An 11044-nucleotide genomic window follows, 5' to 3' on the forward strand; every position below is an offset into this window, starting at 1 on the left:
AAGGTGCCTAAGGAACATGGTCTCTAGAGGCAGTGAGCACCATAGCAGCCTAGTGGACACAGGAAGCATGGAGGAGATTTGGTTCTTGCTGAACATGCTGCCCAAGGCAAAGAGGAAAGGGAAAATGCCCTAGTTCTCCTTGCTTTACTCCCCACCAACCTCCTCCCAAAGCCTGCCACATTCCGCTGAAGACAAATGACAAGGGAAATATAACCCGCAATGTGAACACTCCACTGATAGACACAGAGCACAGCCCAGGTCTAGCACAAGATCAGCATGTCAGTCTACTCAATATTTCCACAGACCTCCAAATACACTGGCAAAAGAGAAAGAGATCATTGTTCTGGCATGGTATAATGTAAGTGGTCCACCCACTTTGATATGTCATGCATATACAAGGGCGTTTCAAAAAGTTGAAGGGCAATTTCACTAGCTTTTAGTTCTATTTTTTTCCATAAACATTTGAAGCACCCTTGTCCTTATGCACATGCACACACACATAATGCATACTCAAAAATATCACTCAAGAGCAAACTCATATGCAAAATCAAGAATGTGGGCATTTGAAATGGCATCAAATAAGAGTCTCTCTCTCTCTCTCTCTCTCTCTCTCTCTCTCTCTCTCTCTCTCTCTCTCTCTCTCTCTGCAGCACTGCCAAACAATCCAAAAGAATTCATCTGCACACATGCCATATTGTTGGAATCATCCTGAATCACAGGCAGCTTTCCTCAGGAATGGAGAGGTTGGCAGACCTGGAAAATGGCCAACCTATGGAATGCTTGTTGTCTACCAACCCATCTTGCCCAGCCTTCTTAGCAGTCCTCCCAGCCTATGGTGTCTGGCCTGTGGCTAGACCACAACTCTGACTGCCATCGGTGAGCAGGGGTTGGGCCCGCTGACTTCACCATGATGCTATCAGACGGTTGGGTGGCCAGTCTCAACATGCTAATGTCAAAGCAAACCCCCTCCTCAAGCTTGCTCAGTCTGTTGGTTGAAATAATAGGCCAACATTAAGCTAAAGGCTAAAGACCAGAAGATTATTTAAAGTTCCTGAAAACTAATTTCCCAGTACCAACTACTCTAAGTATGCAATTTATAATACATCATCTACAAGTGAGTGAGACAAGTGTAGGTTCAAATCCCAGTTATTTTTGCTTACTAGTCTGGTTCTAGGTCTTTCAGGCCTTTTATCTGTAAGATGGGAAGGACGAGGTAGGATTATTGACACCTTACACATATAAACCTAAGACTCTACCAGCATAGAAGAGGTGTTCATGACATCATGTGTGGTCAAATACAAGGTCAGCAAAAGTGAGGGACACCCTCATTGAGGTGGATTAACTTAATCGCTAAAACAATGGATTCTGGAAAACGCTGCAGCGCTGGGTCTCCTTTTGTATTGTCCTGGCCTCTGGGCCAACTCATTGCCACCCTAAAGGGCAGGGTAGAAATGCCCCTGTAAGTTTCTGAGACTGTAACTCTCTTTTCCCCTCACCAAAATCACATTTTATTGGGAGTTAATATAGATATCATTCCATAGTTCAATCACATCAAGCAGTATTGTACAATTGCTGCCACAATTCATTTCAAAACATTCTTTTCCTTCTTGAACTCCTTGACACTCTCTCCCTTTCCCTCCACCCCCACCACTTTACCCCCCAGAAACCCTTATTCTACCTGTTGTCCAGGTAGGTTCATCAACCCTGGATTTCATATACTGAAAAGCAGAAAAACAAATAACACAGCTTCCAGAGGGCGACCCCAGTGACACAAAACATCTGAGATAAACCCCAATATGAACAAAAAAAACAACAAAATACAGAAAATGTTGAAAACCAAATCAGGCCTAACGTGCATGAGAGTGATTATTTTAGGAATTTGTTATTTCAGAATTGGAGAACTCTGCACCAAGAAGAGTCCCAAACTAGATAACAGCTTTTCTTTCAGGGGGGTATGTTGACATATTCAACAAATAATTTCCAACACACGATGTGATGTCTGAAGTTGTTTTTCTATCAAAACCATGTGTGTGGCTTGAAAATCTTATCGGCGATGTATTGAGTTTTTTTAGATTGGTTTTCCAGGTGACCAGGGGAACAAAGGACATCCTTAAAAATTACTCCCTCCAATGTCTATTCCTACCTAATAAGGGGGTTCAAGGCATCCGAATTTTAATTTGTTTTGCTTTAACACCCTGTGTGGCCTTGCTTAGTTTAGATTGAACCCAGTTCAAAAAAGCACAAGTCAAGGAAAGGATTGTCTAAGAGCTGTGTGTTTATGCTGTACTGTACATTCTGAACATTACTTGCCATTTGATCCTAAACATCAATCTAAATTTTATGAGCTTACCAATCAACTGTTCAGCAAATATTACAACGTTAAAGTAAAAATGGAGAAAATGCTAAATAAACCAAAGCAAAACCATTTCCCCCGCAAAAAGGTTTATATAAGACAATGAACACAGAGTAGTTATCAAATCAGTGAGACAAACATTTGCAGAGGGTTGACTCCGGGCACCATGCAGTTGCTGGGTGCTCTAAGGAACACAAAAGTGAATGAGACCTGACATTAGGCCTCCATTCAGAAAGCTCCTGAAAGTACCACTCACTTGTGTGGGCGGCTTTGATTTTCCCAGATTCCAACTTATCAATCAATAAGGAAATTCTTGTACTACAGTATTCACCCATCTCAGTCCAAGCATGTGTCAAAACTGATCTTGAAGAAGATGAGACCATTTATGAACTAAGTAATTCAGTTACAAATGATCTTATTTGATTTTAATAATGGGGGAAAGACCAGGAACCCAAGTAGTACAGGGGTTCAGAACTCAGCTGCTCCGTGGAAGAATGATGTGGCAGACTGTTTCCATACAGATTAAACGCAAAACCTCAGTGTCCCCCAGGCAATGGCTACTTAGAATGGCCCTATAAAACAGGGTAGAACTGCACCTGTGGCTTTTGGAGCTTGCAACTCTTTTACATGAGTATAAATCCGTGTCTTTCTCACTTCTGACCTTGCAGTTAGCAGTCTAATAGCTCATAACTACTACATCACCAAGGCTGCCCTATAAAGATTACAGTCTTGAAAACTCTATTTGGACATTCTTCTCTGTTCTTTATGAGTCAGTATGAGTTGGAATTGACTCAATGGCAATGAAGGTAAGAAAAGAATAATTAATCTCTAGGTGGTACAAAGAGCGAATGCATGTAGCTGCTAATTGAAAAAATGATCGGTTCAAGTCCACCCTGAGGATCTTGGAAGACAGGCCTAGCAATCTGTTTCTGTCAGGTTAGTCTTGAAAACCTGTTGGAAGAGTTTGATTCTGCACGCAGGGTATTACCAGGAGCCAGAATCAACTTCACAGTTTTCTGGTTTTTGTTTTTAAGTAATTCCTCAAATTTTCTTATACTTATAAGTAAGTGGAACTTTCATCATAGTTATCCATAATGTGATACAAATGAACACTTACCAGGTGTTTACCACACAGGTGGCACTGGCATAGTTCTAAGCATCTCACATATAGCAGGTTTTCCTTTCTCAGAGAGTCCCAAGAGATGGGGCTCCAGTTATCTGTTGCTGCAGAAGCAGCTAGCTTACATTTAGTGGCATTAAAAACAAAAATGGATAAAACAACAGGACAGCTTGTTTCTTCTCCACCATGTTTGAAACACAAGCTGGAGGTGATGTGCCCAACTGGTCTGGAGCTGGCATCATCAATTCAAGATCTCCTTTCCATACGCATGACACCCAATCTAGGGTGATCAGAAGACTGCACTCCAGGCACTGGATTGGAGTACCAGCCCCTGATGTGTGCCACCCACCTAGCTTATGTTGTTTACCTCCAAGTTCTGTTGTTGCTGGTTGCTGTGGAGTTGATTCTGACTCATGGTGACCCAGTGTGTTTCAGAGTGGAACTGACTCATAGGGTTTTCAAGGCTACCACCTTCTAGAAGCACATCGCCAGCCCCGTCCTTTGGATTTGAACCACCAACCTTTGGGCAAGCACAACAGTTCAAGTGCTGAACTGTTTGTGCAACCCAGGGACTCCCTCAGTAAACTATGCTGCTTCTAAACTTGGTTGCTTTCCAGGGCAGCCCACAGGGGCTTGGGAAGGTTAAATATGTGTCCCTCTTTGTCTTAAAGCACTGGGAATAAAGACAGCACTAAACAGAATAGACAGATTTTAATTCTATTTGTGAGACAGTAATAGACAACATGCTATATGTCAAATAATAAAGGTTACTAAAAAAATCAATCATGGCAGGGAGGATAAGAGTGATGCTCATCTTATTTTATGTATGAAGGCCACAAAAAACCCTGCCGTGGCAACCGTTCTGACTCACAGTTACCCTATCGGACAAATTTCCAAGGTTGTCAACCTTTACAAAAGCAGAATGCCTAGCCTTTCTCCTGTGGAGTGGTTGGTGAGTTCCAACCATGGACTCTTTTTGGTTAGCAGCTGAATGCTTAACCAATTGTGCCAATAAAGCTACTTAAGGAGGCTCCAGAAGTCCTCTATGATGAGGTGACATTGAACCTGCATGGTGGAACTGCCTTTTAGGCAAAGATGCTATACACTTGAAAGGCAAAACAAAACAAGTTAGATGCCCCAAACTGGCCAGGTGTCAAGCGCTTCCTTTGAACCCATGTGGTACCTATGACAAATGAGCCCTCACCCAACCAGCGGGTCTCATCTAGTCAGTGTGCTATCATGGGAGATGCCCAGACGCCTCAGGTAATCATTCAGGCTCTGAACCGCCTTTCTGAATGTGCACTTCTCCATGGCAGACAAGTTGGTGAAAATCACACAGGGGGTCAGAGCTGGCTTTTAAGTCAAATGTGGCAGAAATCACGTAGTTTGTGTCCAACTCTATTTAATCTTTTTTTTCAAACAGAATGTAGTTAGCTATTTTAAAATAAGTGATTGACCTAGTTACTGAGTATTTCCTACTAACAAATCACGGTATTAAGAATTTTATGTCCCCCAGGCTGTCTATAGGAACCCTGGCGATATAGTGGTTACAAGTTGGCTCCACACTGCAAGGTCAGCAGTTTGAAACCACCAGTCACTCCCAAGGAGAAAGGTAGGACTTTATACCCCGGTTAAGAGTTATAGTCTCCAACACTCACAAGGGCACTTCTACCCTGTGCTATAGGCTCACTCTGCACCGTCTTCGACTCAGGGGCACTGAGGTTTGTTTGTTTGTGTGTTTGCTTTTTAAGGTCTCTATGACGGCACAAAATTAACCAAGCGCTCTGCTGTTAATCAAAAGGTTGGTGGCCTTCCCTCTCCCAGAGGTGCCTCAGAAGAGCCCTGGGTGATCTGTCATTGTAAACCGCACGAAGCACAATTCTGTGCTATACACTTGGGGTCGAAACGAATCAGCATGGACTTGATGCCACCTGATTTGGCTTTGGCATTTTTAATTTTGTGTGTAGGTAATACTCATTATCTACATTTAACAGATTGTGAAACTTGAGTCTCAGAGAGGCTAATCACCTTGTGTAATGTCAGGTAATTATCCCTGGGAAGGGCTGGAATGTAAACCCTGTCTGACCCCAGCACCTGTGCTGATAACCTTCTCCTGGGAAGGCACAGACAGGGTCAAGAGCAAGATTAGATTTTAATCAGAAAAGAACACAGAATCAGGTCCTCCAAGGCTCAGAGAGAGAAGCTTAGGTACACCAACTTCATACTTCACCAGTGGTAAAGTAAAAATGAATCTCTAAGTATTTTTGATGAGTCGATCACTTCCACTAAGCACACATTTTCCTTGAGCTTGTCACAGGAATGTCCAGGAATACCTCTCTACACATAGGACGAATATTTTATTTAGAAGCATCTTTTTGAAATGGATTCCTTGGCCCTTTCCATGTTCAAAAAAGCACGGGAATTAAAGATAAAGAGAAATAACTTAGCTAAGAGAACCCAGAACCTGATCTTGCCCTACTACTATCCGGTGGCATATGGCATATGAGGCTAGAACGTGAATCTCATGAACTTAGCAACTGAAATAGAGATAGGCCTCACGGGAAAGAGAATGGGGCTACAAGAAGTGTGCTCCCTTCCTCCTTCCTTCTGGGAAGTGTAGGTTACCTGTGGCTGCACTTCCAGCTCTGTTTCTCTCCATTCCTTTCTTCGGGTTAACATTCTCTGGTTGCATATGGCCCTCCTGTCCACCAGGAACCAGTCTACATCAGGTTCTAGTCTAGTGTCTGTGTCTCTTGATTCCAATCCCAAAGGGTAATCTTTATGAAACAGGATGACATGACAAATCCCAAAGACTAACTCATGGGTCACGAGACACCAGGGGTTAACAGAGCCTGAGCAGGATGCCCATATTCAATCTGGTTTGTTGTGGTTTGTCAGAGTAGGACTGTGTTTTCTAAACTTGGACGTCTAGGCTAGCAAGATCCATGAAACATGGCCTTTCCCATCAAAGGGGACTGTTTGGTAGTATGTATGAACTGACTGTAGATTGTATAACTGAAGTCAAAAAGAAGAAAGTTCATGTAGTTCTGGAAAAAAGCACTCCCTGAGAATAAACTTTACAAGTAGTGAAAAATTAGGAAAGTGGGAAAAGCACTGTCAAAAAAAGGAGAAAGGTGGGGGGTGGGGATGCGGCAAATGAAATAAAATGGAATAAGAGGGGGAAAGGCAAATATCGAGAGGAAAAGAACAAGAGTCTAATAAATGAAATGGATCTGTGCTTACAGACCAATATATCAGCAAAGAATGAATTGGTGTTTTAGAGAAACATAAATGGGGAAAAAAGTGTGGGGGTGTTATGGATTGGAATTCAGCCAGTTTTCCAACTGCAGACATCTGGAGCCGAGAGGAGGAAAGCGAAGGTGCGGAATGCCCTTTGCTGCTGTGTTTTCCTTCTCCAGAAGGCTGGTGACTGGGGATATTTACATTCAATTAACATGGCTGGCTCTGACCGCGCTCAGCACTTGGATACGCAGTTAAATAATCAGTGTGGTTTGGCTGCTGGGTTCTTTACTGTGGTTAAATAATGGGTGCTGTCTTGGTTGCTGCTACTTTAAGAATGTATCTGTACACTTGTTCCACCCGAGTTTTTTCTTTCTCTTGAGCAATTTTGCCAAGTCATTGGCAGGAAAGTGGCTGACCACTTTCTGCTTTTTCCCCTTATAATGTATACACCACCCCCACCATGCGCCTTCCCTGTCCATGTGTTTCAAGGATCCTAGAGCTCTTTCTTCCAAATGCCAATAACAAAGCCCTCGGCACAAGAAAGACATTCTATTGCATTCTTTTGCTTACTGAGGAAAAGATAGGATGGAGCCTAAGGAGTGCCGGTGGTGTACGGGGTTACATGTTGGGCCGCTGGCCCACCTGCCACTCTCATGGGAGAAAGATGGGGCTTTCTGCTCCATCAAGACTTAGGGCCTTGGGAACCAATGCAGGGTCACGATTAGTTGGAATCGGCTGGATGGCAGTGGGTTAAGGGTGTTGGTTTTCTAGACACAGGTAACATTTTTCTAATGATGAATCAATAGGTTCTCAGATTCCCTGAAAACGGGCATGACCCTTGGATAGAGAATCCCATGTGTAAGTATTTCCTCTTTTATTCATTAGGTCACTTCTACAACCTAGAACATAGCACTACTTCCATCGAATAGATTTCTGCTCATGAGGACCCCGTATGTGCCGGAGTAGAACTGTGCCCCACTGCGTGGTCAATCGGAGATTTTCTGAAGGAAGTGGTGGTAGTCACATAATTTCACATCAACTTGAGGACACATAAAAGTGTAGGGGTGGTATTCACCTTGTCAATCAGGTTACAGCCTGATAGTGCCTCCTTGTGGGTGTGACCTTCTCATAAGGAAGGCTCTGGGAAACTCCCCTCCTCCCTCACTGCCTTCAGCTTCCTGTCTGCTGCCAGAGCCAACTCTGCACCCTCTGGCCTGTGATCTTCTGCATTCTGCATCATTGCATGTGACTGTGTGAGTCTGAATTGGGACTCATGGACTAGTATCAGACGTATGGACTAGAGTAGGACTGGGCTGGGCTGTTTTCTTGATATGCAATTATTTCTTGATATAAAACTCTTTCTTACACATTGATCAGTGTCATGGATTTATTGCTCTAGTCAAGCTGGCCTAAAATGGTGACATAGATCACCATCTTTTTTCTACTGAAATGCCTCTGAATGAACTTAAACTTCCAACCTTTCCATTTGCAGCCTAGAGCAAACCAATCACAGCAGCCAGGGACTCTTTAACTATACTTCATTTAGTTGTTTTACTGATGTGTTAAATAATTATCAGATGAGAATAAACTGTTATGTCCTGAAACCAGAGGCAACTCTTCTCTTTAGACTGTACTATATCTGATCAGGCAAATTCTCAGCCTTTCAGCAGCAATATAACCAGAATAGTTAAGACAATAGGACCCACAGGTCTAGGGACAATACTTAATTCAATATATGGAACAAATAGAAATTATGCATGTGCACAACCTAACCCTCTCATGGTTTCATAACATACAAGAATGCCAATAACGAAGTTGTAGAGGGATACAGAAATGTTTTCAGAGTAGAAACCAACACCAGTTCCTTCCAAGTTGACGTTGGTAAGTGATGACCCCACATGCGATAATGTCTCATGGGGTTGTCAGTGTCTGGTTTGTTTGTTTGTTTGTTTTTTGGGGGGGCAGAATAGAATTCTAAACCTTTCTTTTAAGGCACCTATGGGTGGACTGAAAGCTCCACCTTTTCACCTAGCAGCCAATCCATTAACTATTGGTCCCATCCAGGCACTCCTCAGAGTAGGAAGATGGTAAAAACACAGCGAAGCTCTGTTTCTCAAATATGGCTCCTCAACAACAGGGACGTTCCGCTTCCAACACAAGTCTCCAACATCAATCTCAGAGGAGTCATTTGGTGGTTCCATACATAAAGATTTTTAAGGTTTTCTTTTCTGGTATATCTCTATATATATTTTCCTAAGTGGACTTCAATGGAAACTTGCATTCTTCAGCATTCATTAATTGTACCATTGTAGTAAAAAAAAAAGTGTGCTATGTATGAAATGACTAAATAACAAAAATTTGACAATTACTAACCCAGAAAATAAAGACTGGAAGGAGAGGCTTTTAACCAATAAGCTCTGTTGTATGCTTAGTGCAATGGAAGGCAATGTGAGTGATGGAGAAGAAGAAGAAATTTGAGCAGACAGCTGTTAGATGTTGTGTTAGGCCCAGTTGACTAAAGAACAAATCCAGTGACACTCATATATGTATAAAAGAAAGCTTTATATTAAGAAGTAATTATGTATCAGGAAACATCCCAGCCTAGTCCTAATCAAATCCATAAATCCAATACTAGTTCATAAATCCATCCAACTCAGGGGTCCTCAAACTTTTTAAATCGGGGTCCAGTTCACTGTACCTCAGACCACTGGAGGGCCAGACTATAGTTTTAAAAACAACAACTATGAACAAATTCCTATGCACACTGCACATTTTTTTTTAAGGGTGGAGACAGACCCAGTCATGGACACGGCGGCCTGCTGGGTCTCCTTGCTTTATTCGTTTCCAGCCGATCAGTTCAGAAAGTTGGAGAGGGTGAGGCGGGAGAGGGTGAGGCTGCCACCAGGAGCTCTGGTCGTACTCTCCTGGGGCAGGCTTGGCAGGTACAGACTGTGGGACAAGACCTCCCAGGCCCCACTGAGGACTGGTAGGAAGACCATGGATCAGTGGCTGCTCTCCCACACAGATGGAGACCTGGGACTCAGGGGTTGTGCCACGGGCGTGCATGCCCCAGCAGGTCACAGACCATCAGTGCCCTGGTGAGCCTGGAAGGATTTGACCAGAGCGATTCATGCAGTGACCGGGCTGAAGCCGCCGACTGGGACATGGCCTTGTAGTGGTTGCATCTGCTCACACAACTTAGGGGTCAGCACGGGCCCTGGTGTGGGCTGGAGCCCCTTTGGGAATTGGGGCTCATAGGGGTGAGACCAGACAGGCAGGGAGGGCACCAGGCTGAGGAGAGAAGCCAAGGGTGCTATGTCTTTCAAGACACAGACACCCTAAGACCAGAGCCTCGAGCCTCGGAGGCCAAGATGAACCAGCCCTCGGCCCCATCCTGGCGCAAGGGGTAGGGTCGTCAGGAAACACCGCCCGTCCCCCCCCCCCCCCATCCAGCCCTCCCTGCCTGAAGGTCAGTAGGCTGTAGTTCTAAAGGGGGGGTGACCAATGCCTGTGGCTGCTTGGGTTGGGCTGCCAGCTTACTTCCCCTGGGAGGCACATTTGTTGCCTTTAGGGATGAACTTCAGGGAGCTGCTGAATATTCAGAAGCGGGACTGACCCCGCTTGAGGAACTTGTGGCCAAGCCCGTGGTGGCATTTACCGCAGGACACCTTAAAGGCATCCGGCTGATTGCATTTGGGCCGCTTGGCCACGCTATCATCTTGGGTGGTCTCTGTGAAGGCTGGCAACGGCGATGAGTGCTCATACTTGGAGCGGCTGGAGAACAGCTCGTAGCTGCACTTGGCACACACGTAGACAGTGGGTTCAAAGTGATTCTGGAAAACCTCGCCCCCTGAGAAGCTGCAGAAAGACATAGTGACACCAGGTTCCCGTCCCGCTCTCACACTCCGACAGCTCTGAGTGCACCAACCCCACCGAACATATCTTATTTTGAAGAAAAAAACCAAAACGGGCAAAAACACCCGGCGGGCCAGATAAACGTCCTCGGCAGGCCCGCATGTGGCCAGGGGCTGTAGTTTGAGGATCCCTGATCCAACTCCTGGTACCAATTGTGGTAGGCTGAGTGGTTCTAGAGAGGTAAGACCAGGAGACTTATGATTATATATTTGTGAAAGGATATGTGTATATAGCAAAGAGGAATATAGTAGCAAATGAGTCCACAGGGCAATACAGAGAGCTCAGTCCTACTCATTTTCCTGGGACAGTTAATATATTGAAGGTCCTTTCAACTCATGTTGTCATCATGTTGTCACTAGCTCAAGGCCAAGGAAGCAGACAGTAGGAAGATTACCTGGTGAGTTGTAGCACTG

The 11044-nt window shown here is 44.3% G+C and overlaps 1 pseudogene; it reads right to left on the reverse strand.

The window, feature by feature from the left end:
• Window positions 1-10219: 10219 nt before the first annotated feature.
• Window positions 10220-10588, reverse strand: LOC101664390 (annotated as a pseudogene).
• Between the last annotated feature and the right edge of the window lie 456 nt (window positions 10589-11044).

The sequence above is a fragment of the Echinops telfairi genome, unplaced genomic scaffold, assembly GCF_000313985.2.
Source record: "Echinops telfairi isolate 266 unplaced genomic scaffold, ASM31398v2 ScPeMD7_27;HRSCAF=92, whole genome shotgun sequence".
NCBI lineage: Eukaryota > Metazoa > Chordata > Mammalia > Afrosoricida > Tenrecidae > Echinops > Echinops telfairi.